The 18,458-nt window shown below is 41.5% G+C and overlaps 1 protein-coding gene and 1 long non-coding RNA gene across 3 annotated transcripts in view; one reads left to right on the top strand and one right to left on the bottom strand.

The window, feature by feature from the left end:
* The window catches only part of LOC142847743 (uncharacterized), a 56,407-nt gene that overhangs the window by 16,620 nt on the left and 21,329 nt on the right, over positions 1 to 18,458 (bottom strand). The window lies entirely within an intron of this gene.
* Myot (myotilin) overlaps positions 14,118 to 18,458 on the top strand; it is a 40,576-nt gene continuing 36,235 nt past the window's right edge. The window contains exon 1 of one of the 2 annotated variants that reach the window (XM_075968735.1): positions 14,118 to 14,282. The gene's annotated coding sequence lies outside the window, so the exon portion shown is untranslated. The remainder of the gene's footprint in view (positions 14,283 to 18,458) is intronic. The other variant, XM_075968737.1, reaches the window with a different exon arrangement.

Genomic DNA, 18,458 nt, shown 5'->3' with positions numbered 1-18,458 from the left:
CACTGTATCTACTTAGGAGCCACATAACACAGGATAGTTAACTAATCTCATCTATTTATTTTCAGATTTTTACTTTCATCCAGGCTGGTCTCGAATGCACAATTTTCCTTCCTCAATCTCCTGAGTGATGGGATTACAGGTCCATACCACCACGCTTGGCATAACCAAACCCTTGAAGCTTCTTTTGCTTTATCTGTAAAAGGAGCTGGAACTGGCAGTTTTAAGATTGCCGTGTGGGTCAAGTTAGTTGTATGTTGAAACCTTCTACATGGTGTGTTGCACAAAGTGCTCAATAAACATTTCTATCACCATTATTCTTATGTCTGGCTGCATCTAAGAAATGCCAGTACATGGATTCTGTGTTCGCGCTGCAATTGAGAGGCCTCTATAGTGTGCGATGCTGTCTGTCGTCCTTTCCTATCACATTCGTCCTTTTTTTTTTTTTAACAAAGTCAATAAAATCTGAAACTTCCCCTCCAAAACTCTATGGGCCAACATGCCTGAAGCACAAGGCAAGGAGAAAAGGCTTGGCTCCCCTTCCCGGAGAGAGTCACCACTGTGGGCTGGAAAAACAGAGGCGCCTCTTGCGTCATTTTCAGAGTATAGTATGCAGCTGCTCTCCTGGAATGCCACACATCCTGAAGTTGCTCCCAAGGGCTAAAAACAGCTCAGCCAAGTTTGCTCTTTTCCAAGGTGGCCTCACTGCGAATAAAATGGGCACTCTGTATGCAGCTCTTTTTAGACCAAGAGTTAGTCTTCCCATCAGGCCCCGGGGCTCTTTCAGGGCAAGGCAGAGTTGTCTTCATAGCTTATGCTCCTAGCAAAGTACTCAGGATGCTTGTTTCGACCAGGAATAAGAGGGGACTTTGGTTTTGGCCATGCTGGGCATCAGTCCCAGGGTTTTACAGCTACTGAGCAAGGCAGCTGCAGTTTTAGATCCCCCCATTCCCCCCTACCTTTTGAGACAGGGACTCACTATGTTATGTTGGCTTGAATTCACTATGTAGCCTAAGCAGGCTTTGAACTTGACCTCTCTGCCTCAATCCACTGAGCACTAGGATTATACATCTTCACCTTAGCACCCCACTTGTTTTTAATTTAATTATCTTTTTATTGTTTTTATTGACAGGAAAGAAGGTCTTTAGTGCCAGCTGGAGGCTGCACAGGGAACTAACCCCAATCATGATCCTCACAGTTCTTGGTCTTTTATGCACAAATACAACATTTTGGTTGACACACTTCAGTTAATAAGAACAGTTAGCAAGAGGCAGAAATACAGAAGCCAAAAAGCAAGGCTAGCACGTTTAGAGACTTTTCAAGATCCTGGAAGTATGGACCAGGACTTTGATGGATTGGGTCTGCATTTCTGTTTTAGCAGATGTTGGGGCCTATGTGCTGGGCTTCAAAGTATGGTACCTTAGCATGATACATCCAATATGGCACCAGTTGTGTTAAGGTCTGGGAGTCTGTTACATCAATCTCTGGTTCTATAGGCATGAGTCAAATGGACTCGTTATGGTCATGGGGTTCTACCACCCCCTTAGCACTAATAAGTTAACAGAGTTTACTTTCTGTTTTACATAGTTGAGTAGATAGCTGAGCAATCAGACTTCTACAACAAGGGCTAGAAGCAAAAGAATTAATGGTCCGACCTTGGCTGTAAATAGAGTAGTTAACCAGGGAGACCAGGATAACAAGGACTGACACCAGTTCTTAGACTCTTGGTAGTTCTTTTCTCTTTCCTGAAGATTATTTCTAACCATGGTAAAACTTTCTGCAATTACTCTTTGCTGTTTAGCATAGAAGCAAAACATTTCTCCCAGTGCTATATAGAGACCTTCACGAGGAGGAAGTCCAGACTTTTTGGCTCTGAAGAACAACCTCAGCTGAAGAGTCTAACCGGGCTCCCAGATAAGAAACAGAATTTTTCCAGATGGCCCAGGTCTATATGTCTACGGGAGTAGAGTTCCTTAAAGTTTTTATCACACACACACAACACACACTTCAAGTCTCAGCTCCATAACTGTGAATTTGGCTTCAGGTAATTACAATAGTCTGCCACGTGCTTGGTTAGTTTGTTTGGGTTTCACAATTTTTAACAGACTGAGAGTATCCAACACAGTATTTGATTCCCACCAGATATCTATAAGTACTGGAGGCAGTAATAGGATAAATCTTAAAAAAAAAAAAAGGTGGAAATATGGAACACTGAAGCTAGTCTAAAGTCTAAAATGGGTGAGCCTGAAAAACTGGTGTTTTCTTTTTTTATTTTTCCACTCAAAAATTTCCACTTCCTCCCCTCCTCCCATTCCCCTCCCGCTCCCACCCTCTCCCTTCTCCCTCCCCCTCCAGTCTTATGAATGTGGCCGACAATGGGGGCTGACTGAGAAGCCCATGATAATGGCACTGAGATTTGTTTCTACTGCATGTACTGGCTTTTTTGGGATTCTAGTCTATTTGGATGCACACCGTTCTAGTCCTGGATGGAGAGGAGGGAGGGCTTTGGACTTCCCACAGGGCAGGGTACCCTGTCCTCTCTTAAGACTGGTGATTGGTGTTTTATTTTTAAGACCTTTTTGCTTCTTCTTTCTTTCAGTGTGCAACATTTTCTGCCAACAAATAAATAAATGAAAACTGCCTGAGGCATGCATTTATTTTGTTTATCTTGGATTGGCAGGGGGGGTATTTTAAGTTTTTAGACAGTATCTTCCAATGTATCATTTATTGATCTAATACTGGCTCTGAAACCTACAGTGGCTTAAACTCATAATTCCCCTGCCTCGGCCTCTAGAGTGCTAGGATTAAGATTATGATGTACCATCAGGCCAAGAATAGTGACACTCGTCTTTAATCCCAGCACTCGGAGGCAAGGGAGGCAGATCTATGATATTGAGGCAAGCCTGGTCTACAGAGCTAGTTCCGGGATAGCCAGGGCTACACCAAGAAACCCTGTCTTGAAAAAAACCAAGAGAGAGAGAATAGACTACCAGTATACAGCAACAGATCTCCATCACTCTATAACTAAATTAGTTTAAAAAATAACTCTCAACATTAGTGATAATAGTTTAATATTTTCCTCAAATTCTGTACAAGCAGGAGCTCTAAATAAGCAAGATGGAGAATCACCAAACAGCTGGACAGCATTCACCACCAATACTTAGTCTCCCAATGCTATCTTTCCCAAATGGTTTCTTAGCAGAATCGTGGACTCCGTGAGAAGCCGAAAAGCCACACAAAAAAATTAAGTACTTCACATTTCTTGTCTCTCATAGGAAAGGACTAAGACAGAAGTAAATTTCATTTCTTGAAGGCAGGAGTGGGATCTAGGTAGAATGGTTGCCCAGCGAAACAAAACACAAATATAAAGTAAATTTTTAAACCAGCAAATGAATCTTACAAAAACAAGACTGCAAAGCATAAAGTAACTCATCCCATGTTATTATTGCCATGGCAACATTTCGCTCACCTCTTTCACAATACTTGCTGGTGATGGTGGAAGACCCAAGTATTGTCTGTGAAAATGTCATGTAAAGAATGACAAGAAAGGAGTGGGAAAAGCCCTTTCATTCTATCTCCAGAAGTAACAATGATGATGATAATAATCATAACTCTTTCTATGGCGATCACTCTAATACACTTTAATATAAAAACTATTTGAGTATATAAATAAATTACAGGATTAGAGAGATGGTTTCACAGTTAAGAACTCAAACTGCTCGTGGTAGTTTGAATGGGAATGGCCCCACAGGCTCACATATATTTGAATACTTATTTTCCGGTTGGTGGAACTGTTGGGAGAAGAATTAAGAGTTGTGGCCTTGTTGAAGGAGGCATTCTTCTGGGGCTGAGCTTTGAGATTTCAAAAGTTCAACCCAGGCACAGTTTCTTTCTCCAACTTTCAGATAAGATTTAAACTCCCACCTACAGTTCCAACCCCATGCCTGCCTGCTGCCTTAAAATGTATTGTTAAAAATATGTGAATTGCATGACATTCATAATGCCATCCAAGATTTCTTTTCAAAAAACTAGCTTAAATATTCAAAATAAAATTCACCGTTCAATTTCTCGTGCTTACCAAGAACATGAAGAACAGCATTGTTAGTCATTGAAGAAATGCAAATCAGAACCACAAATAGGTGTTTCTTCACACTAGATGGCTATAATTGGAAAAGCAGAAAATAGGGATTGGCAAAACTTCAGCCTTCATTCATGATTAGTGGGGACGTAAAGCAGGCCAGCTTCTGCAAAAGCAGTTTGGCAGTTCCTCTAAAGTTAAAATAGAATTAACATAAGGTATCAAAACAAAAACATCACTAGTGATATACTCATAAGAATAAAAATGGGTGTGTAAACATGCATACACACACAAACACACACACACACAAACACACACACACACACAAACACACACACACACCTGAGAACAATACCATCCACAATAGCCAAAGGCTAGAAGCAGCCCAGATGCCTGTGGGTGGTTGAATGTAGAAACTAATTGTAGTATATATACCCAGTGGGGTGTCAGATAGCCCTAAAAAGGAAGAAGTACTGATATTTGTCTCAGTGTGAATAGATCTCCTAAGCAAAAGCATCCAGACATGAAAAGTCAGACATATTGCACGATTTCAGATTACATTATATGTAATATGCAGGATGGAAAAATCCCACAGAGGCGAACAGACTGGTGGTTGCTAAGGAACAAGAGGAAGAAGGATGAGGAGAAACTTCTTAATGGGCCAAGGGGATTTACTTTGGAGGAACAAAATGTTTTGGAACTAGGTGGTGTCTTTTTACGACATGATGGATTATTAAATGCTACTAAACGTTTTTTTTTTTTGGATGGTTAATTGTAGGGCCCATGGGTCTACCCCTGCTCCTGGGGTTCATCTTGAGGACAATTTTTGGTCAGCCAGCTAAAACAGCCTGTTTGTTCCTGTGCTCCCTCTGCCCTGCCTGGTGATTAGCTGTAGGGCAATGTCTACTCCATCTTGGGTGTGGCCATTTCCCATCTGCCTGGGGAATTCCTTGTGCAGCACCTAGGTATATAAGGCTTTCCCTAAGTTTGAATAAATGACATTCAGCTGATCTCCTTTCGAATGACCCAGGTCTCTTGTGTGTTCTTTCAATCTCCAGATCTTTGCCCGGCTCATGTACGGCACAGTGGCATGCGAACTGTACGGAGAGGGTAACCACAGACGCAGGCGTTACAGTTAATTCTGTTCTATATTACACGAAATGCATCAGAATAAGTTATATTTTCAAAGCTATTTCTTCCCTATACAGCCAATAAATGGGGAAATGTAGGGGTGTGTGAATTACAAGGCTTAGGCATTACAGAAACCTATGTAAATGGTATACAAACCTTTTCTCAGGTAGGGATGCCCAATAGAACATATAGGAAGCTTTTGCGTTGGATAAAAAGACAAAATCAAGATGGAGCAGCTTATGCTTTGTGTGATCAGACTAAGATTTTTTTAAATAGAACCACAAATCATTTTGTCCTGAAAACAAGATGCAAGCTAACTATATACGAAGGACCAAGAGTGAGGAGCGTGAGCCAGCTGGGTGGGAAATCTCAGGCTTAACTATGATAAGAAAAGTTTCCTGCAAGAAATTGTGGCACACACTTGTAATCCTAGCACTTGGGAGGCTGAGGCCGGAGGATCACTCACAGTCTGATGTCGTCCTGGGCCTGTCTCAAATGAAAGTGAGAAAGTAGCCATCAGACTACAATGACCAGTGTGCAGTTTTCATTCTATTTAACTTTCAATTTTTGAGAATTTCAAACATGTATTCAACAAAATGTGATTATATTAGTTTCTCATTTGACCCCCCCCCCCAGGTTCCTGTTCCCACAAAACCAAATAAGATAAAGAAGGTTAAGAGCACTTGCTACACAGACCTAAGGTCCTGACTTTGGATCCCCAGCACCCCTGTAATCAGAGAGATGAAGGGTGAGGTAAGGCTTTGGGAGAGGAGATCCGGGGAGGAGCGGGTGAGGTTGCTGGAGCTTGACTGCTTAGACTAGCCAGAAACAAAGAACAGAGCTCCTGGAAAGGAAAAGATGTCTCCGAGAAAGAAAGTAGAGGGCAAGGAGAGAAGACAACTGAAATCTACTTCTGCCCGCTGTATGTGTACCCAACATACATGTGCACTCTACACACATGTACACACGCAGACACAGACACATTCTGATGGTTTAAGTAAGAGAGGGTTCTATAGGCTCACATATTTGAATGCCTAGTCATCAGGGAGCGGCACTATTAGGGAAAGATCGTGAGGTGTGACCTTGTTGGAGGACGTGTATCCCTGGAGGTAGGCTTTGAGGTTTCAATAACCGGTTCCAATCCCAGACTCTCACAGACCTCCCAGACTCCTCACCCCACCCCCCACCTTGTCTCTCTTTCTTTCTCTCTCTTTTCCCCTATGGATCAGGATGTAACTCTCCTCTCTCAGCTACTATGCAGCACCTGGCTACATTCCACTGTGCTCCCGGCATGATGATAATGGACTAAGCCTCTGCAGCTGTAAGCAAGCCCCCATTACTTTCTTTCATAAGAGATGCCTTTGTAATGGTGTCTGTTCAAAGCAAGAGACAGTGACTAACATATGCACATGTGCATGCACACACACGGACGGACACACACACACACACACACACACTGTTCTAGCCTGTCCATGGAGTCACCATTTTATAGAATGACACACTCTCTCATCATGACTCTCTGATGATCACCAATCAGATCCTTAAATTTGTTGAAATTTTGTTTCAACTCTTTTTATATTTAGTGTGCATAAGTGTGCATGGGCACACACCTGCCACTGCACAAGTGTGGAGGACAAAGATCAACCTGAGAAAAATCAGTTCTCTCCTCCTACCGTGTGAGTTCCTGAGAGCAAACTGAGGTTTCCTGGCAATGACCTTTAAAACCTGAGCCAGCTTGCCTGCCAGAAATTTTGGTTTTCAATAGAAAGAATACTCATTCAAATCTTGTCTTCTTTCTGCTACAGGATAATCTTTGAAGTTAAATTATGACTACCATACAGACAAGTGTAAAGAAAGTCATATCAAAAGTTGTATTTAACTCATTTAATTAACAAAAGGACTATAACCCATATACAATAAATAGACTTTCCTACTCGGAGGAGCCCAGTAAAGGGCTCTTGGGCAGTATGGCCTAGAGTTCCCTGGTTCTGTCAAATCTCAAATTCTACTTCAGTTCCTCAGCACTGGACCCTAGAAGGTCACAACGAAAGCCTGTGATGTCAAAAAATGGTTAGGAGGCAACTAGAAAGGCTGAAATCGATTTAACAGACATGAAACAAGCTTCTTGTGTGTCCAGATGGAACCCAGTTCTACTCAGGACAGCATCCCTGTTATTTCTGCTTTCAGCCTTATTATTATTTCAGCCTTACCACCACTTTAAGGGTGGTCCACACGATTTTCTGCTCGTTGATGCCCAGTTCAAGGCACTCAGCAACGTCTCACACCATGGCAAAAAGCTTCTATTCTCTAACTTCAATGTCTTATTGGTTTGTTTTTTAAAGTTTATGGAAGCGGGTGCAGTGACTCAAGCCTGTAAGGCCACCACTGAGGCGACCGTGACAGGAGACACAGTGCCAGTTGGAGACCTGGACTGTGCTCCAGAGGGAGCAAGAGCTTGAAGGAGGTGTCGGGCTGGGTGACCTGAAGGTCTCCTTGAGCTCGGACAGCCTGTGGAGAGCCCGCTTCCAGATGCTGAGTCACACATTCCTGCAGGTAGCAGATCTCTGTACACTGTTGGCACTCGGGATCCGTTGCATAAACCCCTGCCCTTGCGCTAGGACGAGCCATACTCCCCATGGGGGAGCCGCAGGGTCTCAAGTCATTCCAGGAAGGTTTGGTTTCTCTGTGTTACCATGGAAAATGGTGTAACACTGAATCGTTCCAGCTTCTATCATGACCAAAAAAAAAAAAAAAGTGTTTAATTCTTTCATTATTTTTAAAATTAGAACTAGTGCATAAAAATTATCTTAGTTAAAAGATTTCACTTTTAATTAAGAATTGTCTTAAAAAGTTTCACGGTAACAGTTCCATCCACACACAATCATAACACCCTTCCCACTCCTTTCCTTGCTCTCCTCCCGTTCTCTCTTCCCTAATAGTTAGTCTCATTTTATTTTATTTTATATACACCCTTCCCACTCCTTTCCTTGCTCTCCTCCCGTTCTCTCTTCCCTAATAGTTAGTCTCATTTTATTTTATTTTATATACACCCTTCCCACTCCTTTCCTTGCTCTCCTCCCGTTCTCTCTTCCCTAATAGTTAGTCTCATTTTATTTTATTTTATATACACCCTTCCCACTCCTTTCCTTGCTCTCCTCCCGTTCTCTCTTCCCTAATAGTTAGTCTCATTTTATTTTATTTTATATACACCCTTCCCACTCCTTTCCTTGCTCTCCTCCCGTTCTCTCTTCCCTAATAGTTAGTCTCATTTTATTTTATTTTATTATTTTTGAGGCTGTGCCTCTCAGTGTAGTTCTGGCTGCCCTGGAACCCACGATGTGGACTAGCAGTTCTCAACCCTGTATGTTGCTACCCCTTTGGGGATCAAACAACGCTTCACAGTGGTCACATATCAGATATCCTGCAGATCAGATATTTACATTAGGATTCATAACAGAAGCAAAATTACAGTTATGAAGTAGCAATGAAATAATTTTAAGGGTGGGGTCACCACAATGTGAGGAACTGTATTAAAGGGTTGCAGCATCAGGAAGGTTGAGAACCACTAATATAGACCAGGCTAGCCTCCAGGTCACAGAGACCTGCCTGCCTCTGCCTCCTGAGGGGTGGGATTAAAGGCCCAGCACCACTTGAAGTTTGTTTTGATTTTTAATTCTCTCATATATTACATTCTCTCTTATATTTTCCCCCTTCTCTCCCCCCAGTCTCTCCCCAAATCCACTCACTTCCATCTCCCTCAGAAAAGAGCAGGTCTCCCAGGGACATCAACCAAACAGGGCATAATACGCTACAATAAAACCAGGCACATATCATCAAATGAAGGCTGGATGAGGTGACCCAGTAGGAGGGAAAGGGTCCCACAAACATGCAAAAGATTCAAGACTTATTTATTTTATGTATATAAGTATCTTGCCTCATGAATGTGTGCACCACATGTCTGCCTGCTGCCCAAAGAAGTAAGAGCAGGACATCAGATCCCCTCAAACTGGAGTTTCAGATAGTTGTGAGCCACTATGTGGGTTCTGGGAACTGAAGCCAGGTCTTCTGCTTAGCCTTTGCGCTATCTCTCCAGTTCCTCTTCTTATATACATTTTAAGTTTCTACATATGTGCAAAAACACTCAACACTTGTCTTTTTGTGTTTGCTTTATTTTGTTAACCATGCTGTCCCCTAATTCCATCTATTTCCCTTCAAATGGTTTATTAGTCAGGGTTCTCTGGAATCACAGAACTTATGGAATGAATATATATATATATATATATATATATATATATATATATATATATATATATATATAGGAATTTATTGGAATGACTTACAGGCTACAGTCAACAATGGTTAGCTGTGAACGGAAAGTCCAAGAATCTAGTAGTTGCTCAGTCCCACGAGGTTGGGTATCTCAGCTGGTCTTCTGTCTATGCTGGAGTCCTGAAGTAGGCTCCAATGCCAGTGAAGAAATGGATGTGCTCACAAAGCAAGGAAAAGCAGGCAAAGAACTAGCCCTCCCATCTTCCATTGTCCTCATATAGGGTTCCAACAGAAGGTGTGGCTCAGATTCAAGGTGTGTCACTCCACCTCAAGATCCAAATCAAAATCCTGGTCACTGATTCAAGATCAAGATCACAAGTGTACCCTCCATTTCCGGCTTGTAGTTCATTCCAGATAGAGTCAAGTTGACAACCAGGAATAGCCAACACAAATGGCATTATTTCATATTCCTTTGGAGCTAAATAAAATGTGTGTGTGTATATATGTGTGTTGTTCATTCATATTTCCACATATACCCAGGCTGATTTCATACCTTAGCTAATGTGAATAGAGGTGAAGCAAATCTGGGCATACAAATATCCATTCTATCTGATGAATTTGCTTCCTCCAGATATATTCCTAGAAGTAGGACAGACTATATGGTAGTTCTAGTGTTCCTGTTTGGAGAGCTCCTTCCGTTCTTCCTTCCCACCAATAGGATACAAACTTGGGTTCTTTTTTCTCTGTATCCTTACCAGCACTTGTTAAAGAGGAAAGGGGCATAAACAATTGACTTCAAAACTAGAAAGAAGTATAATTTGAGGTTATGAAGCAAAAGTGGTCTAAATGAGATGTCCAAAACCACCAGCTGAGACAGACGGCTGTTGAAATATTTCCACCATATTCTACTCTACTGAGTTTACAGAAAGAGAAGTTAGAATTTTTCCTTTGATCTGATCTGTCATCACACTCTCCATCTGCTGAATGCTGGCTACGTGGTGCGTCCTTCTCCAGAGCTTGCATTTAATCCTGTAAACTCCAGGGAGTAGAAGCTTCAACTTTCACAGAAAAATCCAGCTTGTGTGGGCTATTAGGAACTTTGTGAATATATTAAACCTGGCATTCTTCTTATTTCAAATGCATATCTACCAATGGGCTGTATCCCCAAAAGCTCATCTGTGTTGAAGACCTGATCCCTTTGGTAGCAACTGATGGTTGCTTTGGTGATGATGGGTCTTGATGATGCTAACTTCATGATGGACAAGTCTACTGATCAATATTTAGGTGAATGGACTAGAGGGAAGTAGAGTCTATTTGAAGCAGTGTCTCTGAAGAATGTGCCTTATCGCCAACCCTGTCATGGTAAGCAGCTCTTCTCCATCATGCCCTCCTGTCATGGTATTCCACCTCAACATCTTGAGTCCATAGCAATAAAGACAGAGGATTGTGAACTGGGTGTCAAAATGTGTCTTTTCATCTCAGGCTGAGCTGGAAGAAGAGAGTGCACAGGGAAAGTCAAAACATTGATCTGTAGATGGCTTTATGTAGATGGATTTTTCTTTGGGCCAGCAGCTCACAAAAAATTGACACAGAGATTTATTATTAATTGTGAAAGCTCAGCCTATAGCTTTGGTTTGTCCCACTGGCTATTATAACTTAAATTAACCCGTTTATATTAATCTATTGTCTCATGGATTTTACCTCTCTTTCATCTTACACCTCCTGTTTCCTCTGGCAACTCTCCCAAGCCTAGATTGATCTCTTCTTCTCTCTCTCTTCCCAGAAGTCCCACCTAACCTCTTCCTGCCTAACTATTGGCCATTTACCTCTTTATTAAACCAATCAGAAGGCACCTTGGCAAAGATACACCTTCAAAGTGTACAAAAAGATTATTCCGTAAGAGATACAAAGGGTTTAAATTCTCCTGTTCTAATATACAGGGAAGTGACTATAGATAATAATGATGTAGTGTATATTTCAAAAAAGCTAGGTATAGTAGCATATGCCCAAAATCCCAGCACTTGGAAGGAGGTAGAAGGACCAGGAGTTCAAAATCGTCCTCAGATACATAGTGAGTTCATAGCCAGCCTGGACTTCACAAGACCCTGTCTGAAAGAAAACAAACCAACCAGGCATGGTGGCAAATCCCTTCCATCACAGCACTTGGGAAGCAAAAACATGCGATTGGCTGTGAGTTCAAAGTGAGCCTGGTCTCCCTAGTGAATTTCAGGACAGCCACGACTATGTAGAGGGACCCTGTCTAAAAACAACAACAACAAAATAACAAAACCAGAAACAAAATTAAAAAAACAAAATGGCTAAGAGGGAGGTTCTTACCTATTCTTAACACAAAGAAACTATAAATATTTCCTACGCTAGATGTATTAAAACATCACACTGTGCCTTGTTAACTTATTCATTGATTTTATTTGTTTTAAATTTTGCTTTTATTTAGTCATTGGTTGGGGAACACACACGTGTGCCACAGAGTGCACGTGATGACCAAAGGCTAACGTGTGGGCGTGGCTTCTCTCTTTCTGCCATGTGAGTTCTAGAGATCGCCTTGGCATCAAGCACCTCCACCTGCTGAGCCATCTAGCCAACCCCACGATCAAGATAGCAGCTCATGTAGCCCAGGCTGGCCTCAGCTGACAACTGTATCAAATATAATCTGATGGTTTATGTTTAAATTCAAAGTCTTTTGAGTCATCTTACGTTCAGCTAAAGATGAGGAGACCACACTGTCTCTGTTCATTTAACTACCCTCCACCCATCCAAATAGAACTTCGAGAAGAAAATTGCTAACAGCTGAACTTGCCTGACAACCTGCAGATGTGGCAAGGCCATGGACCTGGGAAGCTTTAAAAGAAGCAGGATGTAAAACAGAGATGAACACATGCAGCATGCAGCCTGAGCGGCAGAGAGGAAAAGAAGACCTCGATGCCCGGTAATATGGCACTCTCCTGATTACTCAGAGAAAGAGAGAGGAAGAGGCTTGTATTAGGGCTCTGAGAACTGTTCTCTGTGCTCAGTCAGTGTGCCTGCCATTCTAGGCTGACATCCAGTTTTGCAAGGCTGTCAAATAAACTACCTCGTGTTCACTACACTGAGTCTCCAATGTTCTTATTTATTCATAAAGCGAGGCTCTATGTTTTCTTTCACCTGCATAGTTGAGTCTGGCCTTGAATCCACAATGACCGTGCCTCCATTTCCTAAGCATAAGAGTATAAGAATGTACCACCAATCCTGCTGTCATGTGCAAGTATTTATCAACTAAAAATAAAATCCGCCACAGCAGGCATGCTGAGCAAGCTCATGAAGCAGAAACATGACGATTTCTGGAAGTATGTGGCCAGCCTGGTCTACTAGTGAGTTCTAGGACAGACATGGCTTCAGAATATGACCCTATTTCAAAATTAAAATAAGATGATAATAGGATAATAGGAACTTTGTGAATGTATTAAACCTGCATCTTTTTGATTTCAAATGCACATCGAGCAGCGGGTTGCCTCCCTAAAAGCTCATATCTAGAAGACCTTATCCCTATTAGCAGCTGAGAAGTTGCTAATCTGATGCTGGGGAAGAGTTAACTTGGCACAGTGCTTGCCACATTAGCGTGATGACATGAGTTCAAGCCCAGACCACGTCAAAAGCCATGTACCTGTAATCCCAGAGTTGGGGAGGCAGATTCAGGTGGATTTCTGGGATTCCTGGCTCAGCCTAGTTCAAGCCCAGACCCACGTCAAAAGCCATGTACCTGTAATCCCAGAGTTGGGGAGGCAGATTCAGGTGGATTTCTGGGATTCCTGGCTCAGCCTAGTTCAAGCCCAGACCACGTCAAAAGCCATGTACCTGTAATTCCAGAGTTGGGGAGGCAGATTCAGGTGGATTTCTGGGATTCCTGGCTCAGCCTAGTTCAAGCCCAGACCCACGTCAAAAGCCATGTACCTGTAATTCCAGAGTTGGGGAGGCAGATTCAGGTGGATTTCTGGGATTCCTGGCTCAGCCTAGTTCAAGCCCAGACCCACGTCAAAAGCCATGTACCTGTAATTCCAGAGTTGGGGAGGCAGATTCAGGTGGATTTCTGGGATTACTGGCTCAGCCTAGCATAACCATCAAGTCCTAGATCTTAGTGATGAGAAGTCCTGTCTCTAAAGACAGAGCGGATGGATCCTGAGGAAGAACATTGAGGACTAATTTCTGGCCACCACACAAATCCACAAACTTGCACACACACACACATACACAAATCAAACATTAAAAAAACACCTCTTCTATGAAGATCCACTGGGTGAAGGAAACTATAAAAAAAGAGAAAGCTAATTAAGCAAATCAGGCAAAGAGTAACAATAGGTCACCAGAACAAGAACTGAGGGTTTTACTGGCAATTAGATGATAACCAAATCTGTCTCTCACCTAGGCTCCCATTTGAATAGTGCATCAGGGGGCCAGATGATGTCAACAGACTTCCCAGCAGACTGGTTATCTCAGCACTCTACCCCTGGCAGGAGAACCTGTGCTCTGATGTATTTTTAGTGCTTTTCTACTTTGTTAATCCAGTCATCTGAAGAAGAGCCAACGGCCCGACTGTGCTGTGACCTCACTCCTCAGATTTATTCCTTAACAACTAGCGAGTTATTTAGTCACCTGGGAAGAATCTAGAAGGGGGCTGGGGCTCCCCCATTTTCAAACTCTCAGAGGTCACAGGGGCTTGTTATACCAGCCAAGGTGAAAGCGTGGGCTTCACCGTTGGTAGCAATCTTATATTCAAGGGAGACAGATAAAGAAAAGGGTGCGATCAAATCAGGTATGTACAATTTATCATTTTACCATCAGGGTGGAGGACGGGTTAAAAAGCCAGAACTTATTCTGCGTTTTCTGAAGTATTGGGCTTTAACAATATCAGGCCCACATCCTGCTAATGGTAAGCCTCCTGTTGTTGTTTGCTAGAAGTTCATGGTGGATAGAAGGTGAAATAGCAAAAGAGGAATCAACCATTTTCATATCTTCGCATTTGGATTTAACGTCAGATATTTAATTTTATGTCAACTGCATCCAGCTTGCAAGGACAGATTTATCCCACACCAACTGTCCACACATTTAAAAGCTGTAGCACACAGATAAAATTAGAATCAAGAGAGGATCATATTCCTCAGCAAGAATTCTGCTCTATGTCCCGCTGCTGCCCTGAGCCACAACTGTCAAACCAAATACCAGCATTACTGTTGTTTTTTACTAGGACTTCCTAAATATATATAGTTTAGAAACTGATCATATCACCAAAAGATGCATGGGCCTTCAGCGCATACACACAGATTTAAAGCTATGGATATAAACTTATTTCCAAAGTTATTCTCATCAAGGTAGGGGGAAGAGTAACGTTTTAACAGAATTGGGAGAGAGTAAAGTCAACTATACAATAAATGCTACCACTTTGGGAAGGTGTTTTCCACTTCAGGAATTTTCTCAAATTTCCTGAAAGCAAAATAGATTGGGTATGAATAAAATGCAACTGTTTATTAGTTTCAGACAGTAAAGATCAAAGATCAAAAGATCTTGCTGATTTTTAGAAGGTGTGATAGTTTATTGCCCATTTAAAGGAAGAAAAAAAGGGAATTTAATCTCAAATTTTGATTTAAGTACCTAGTTTAATGTACTCTATAAAATCATAGCTGTAAAGATGCATTGTTAATGTTCTATGTTGGTTATGGTCCAAGACAGGGAAGCATAAGTGAATACAGAAGAGATGAGCAGCCTCCTCCGCGAGGACAAAGCATGCACCCCAACCAAAAGTAAGAAAACGTATAGTCGAGTAGATGCTGAGAATGTAACAATTGAGGAAAGGGCAGTTGGCCGTAACTACTGAAATGGAAAATGTGTTTATTTTCCTGTTATATCCATTATTATAGATAACACTTAATAATAAATCATACAAGGGTGTATCAAAGCTTTCCTGATTAGGTTTGTTTCTAAAATCCCACCAATGTTTCAATGGGTAACAGACTAAGTCAACTAGTATAAGTCATGTGAACATTCTATGCAGTTGAGATTTGCTGAGACCTTCTTGTACTGTTTTCAAATGATCGCATATGAACTGTCATATAAATTGAAAAATCCAAAGTACAGATATGTAGAGATATATACATATATCCCACTTATAGAAAAAAATAATTTTATATACACAACTACTTGTGCAGATATATTTTCCAGAAATATATGCAGGAACTTGGGGGTTAAAATGAATCAAATTTCCTTTCTTTTTATACCTTTAGATTCTGAATTTCTAGAGGTTTTACACTAAGATTCTGACAACTCTTATTTTTTTAAAGGTTGTTTCAACACTAATAAATTGATTCCAGTTCTCTGGAAAATTTGTCATTGTATGTGTAATACCGAAGTCCATAAAAACGTCTTTATTCATTTCAAAGTGCTTTTAGCATTGATTGAATTTTGTTAGAGTTCAATTTTCTGAAATGTCTCCAGTAATTTATTTTCAAGGTTTTGATACAGATAGAATACAGTGTGGGGATGACTTTTCTATCTCTTGCAAAATTGCCTTCAGAAGCTAAAGGTTTGTTCATCTTTGCAACTAAGTGAATAATATGCTTTGAGACTATTTGCAACCATGTACTCAATCTGTTTTTGTGCTGTGTACCGCTTGTTTAAATTTATCATGCCTTTAAGAAAGCCATGTGGCCAGCCTTACTATGCTATGAACTTCCCATGTAATCAGCTTTTAGAAGTTGGATTGAATTTAAAGCTTTAATCTTAAACTATGACCCCTTTTTCTCTCATGATCCTTTTATGCCCTGGGCCAGAGAGGACAGAGGGAGGGAGAGGAAGAGGGAGGGAAGGTCTAATATTATTCTTTGAAAGCAGCAGGTTGAAAACGGCCTTGGAACGAAGAAATACCCATAATAAATGGTAGAAGCAACACGTGGATAAAGGTTGCTAACATCTGTTTATGGCTTTAAGTGCTATTCTGGGTCAGTATAGGGTCAAAAAAGTAACTGCCTCCCTTGTAAAACTCTGATAAAAGTTTTTATAATGTTGATTTATTTTTTTATTTTGCGTACACTGGTGTTTTGCTTGTACATATGTCCGTGTCAGGGTGTCAGATCTTAAAGTTACAGACAGTTGTTAGCTGTCATGCAGGTGCTCGGAATTTCCCCTGGGTCCCCTGGAAGAACAGTCAGTGCTCTTAACCGACAGTCATCTCTTAAGCCCCCGGTCAAAGATTCTTGAAGACAAGAACTTCTGCATTCCTTGTCTAAACAGCTTCTAATCCTGTTCGATCATGAGGGTGGCCTTCTGTCCACATAAACAAGCGAGAAGTGGGCAGATCAGATCAGTTTGCTGATGGTTTAGATGACTCCAAGAGTCAGACTCCTTCTTCAACATGGCATAGTCACGACACAGTAGTTACTATACAGTAGGTAATGTGTATACTAATTAATAATACAGTATCTTTATACACTATATTAATAATTAGCAATGTAATATAAGTCACTATTTAAATATATTCAATTTTCACATATATTTACTGATTGTGTGTGCGTGTGTGTGTGTGTGTGTGTGCGCACGCGCACGGAGAGTTCAGAGGACAACTTGTGGTCTCTATGGATTCAGCTCAGGTGTCAGACTTGGCAGCAAGGGTCCTCACTCACTGAGCAATCTTACTACCCACTCACTTTCTTGGGCAAGCATTGAACTCACTCTGTAGCCTAGGCAGACACTCACTTGGTACCTAATCTGAAACTTTTAATCCATCTGCCCTATGCATGATGAGATAAATATCACCTAAGTACAGGTGCTTTCATACTCTACCCAATACAGAAATCTGCAATGATTCTTTAACTAGTGATGCCATTTAAATCCTTACCTTGGCATTCAAGACTCTTTGAGAGTTTATCCTAGCCAACCCTTCCTGTTAAACCATTTACCACCATGTGGTTTCTTGAGCTCTGGAAATTCAATACATATTGTCAGATACACACACACACACACACACACACTCACACACACACACACACACACACACACCAGTATCTCAAACTTGTGGCTCAAGCTGTCCATGAGCTTACAAGGTCTGGATTAATAAAACTGGGTTAATAAACCACACCACACCTAGCTTCCTACCTCACATTTTTTTCCAAATTTAAGACTTTGTTCATGCTATTTTTCAAAGTGTGGTCTATAGACCAGCAGAACAGCTTCTACTCCAGTTTTGAGAAATGGTGAAGACCTCAGTACCCACCCCAGATGTATTTTGAGTCTGCATTTTAACAAGACTTTCATGTTCACATAGCTGTTCAATTTTGAGGCTTAGTATAACAGTATAAAGCAGTGATTTTGACTTTACTATTTACTTCCCCATCAAATTTCCCAGACACTCCTGTTCCACATAGGTCTTTGCATAAGTCTTCTGCCCTAATTTCCTGGTATTCTGAGATGCTCTTGAACCCACAAGTGACCTACAAGCATGTCATTGTCCTATTTCACTACCCTACCCTGTACCTCGGTCCCTCAGCCTCTCAGCCGTTCAGCACTGCCGAGGTGGCACTGAGCTAAACCGGATTGTGCTAATAGGAGAGAGTTAGGGAAGGCTACAGTGCCTCGTATCCTCTCAGCCAGTTCCTCCTCTCTGCACACTAGGCCCCAGGGCTTTCCTGAGAGCATGGTCAGCTATCCTCACATTCTGTAGTGTGAGGACTGGATCCAGGCATAATTGATTCTCTGGCTTGCATAAACCTCTTGATTTCCTTATTACCTTCTCAGTGCTGCCTCTCCAGGCCTTGTCTGTGGTTCGTCGAGACTCTGACCCACAGCTATTTCATATCCAAAACCTAGAGTCAAAAATCTCCTCATGTGTCTCCACCATATTTGACAAAGAGCTTTTTACACACTGCCGCTTCAGTTCATCTCAACACCACATCAATTCCATATCTATGCAATAATCAGATAACCCAGTCAGAGGAAAGTT

Source organism: Microtus pennsylvanicus, chromosome 4 (assembly GCF_037038515.1).
Source record: "Microtus pennsylvanicus isolate mMicPen1 chromosome 4, mMicPen1.hap1, whole genome shotgun sequence".
NCBI lineage: Eukaryota > Metazoa > Chordata > Mammalia > Rodentia > Cricetidae > Microtus > Microtus pennsylvanicus.
The sequence above is the reverse complement of the archived record's forward strand: the minus strand, read 5'-3'. Positions and strand labels throughout refer to the sequence as shown.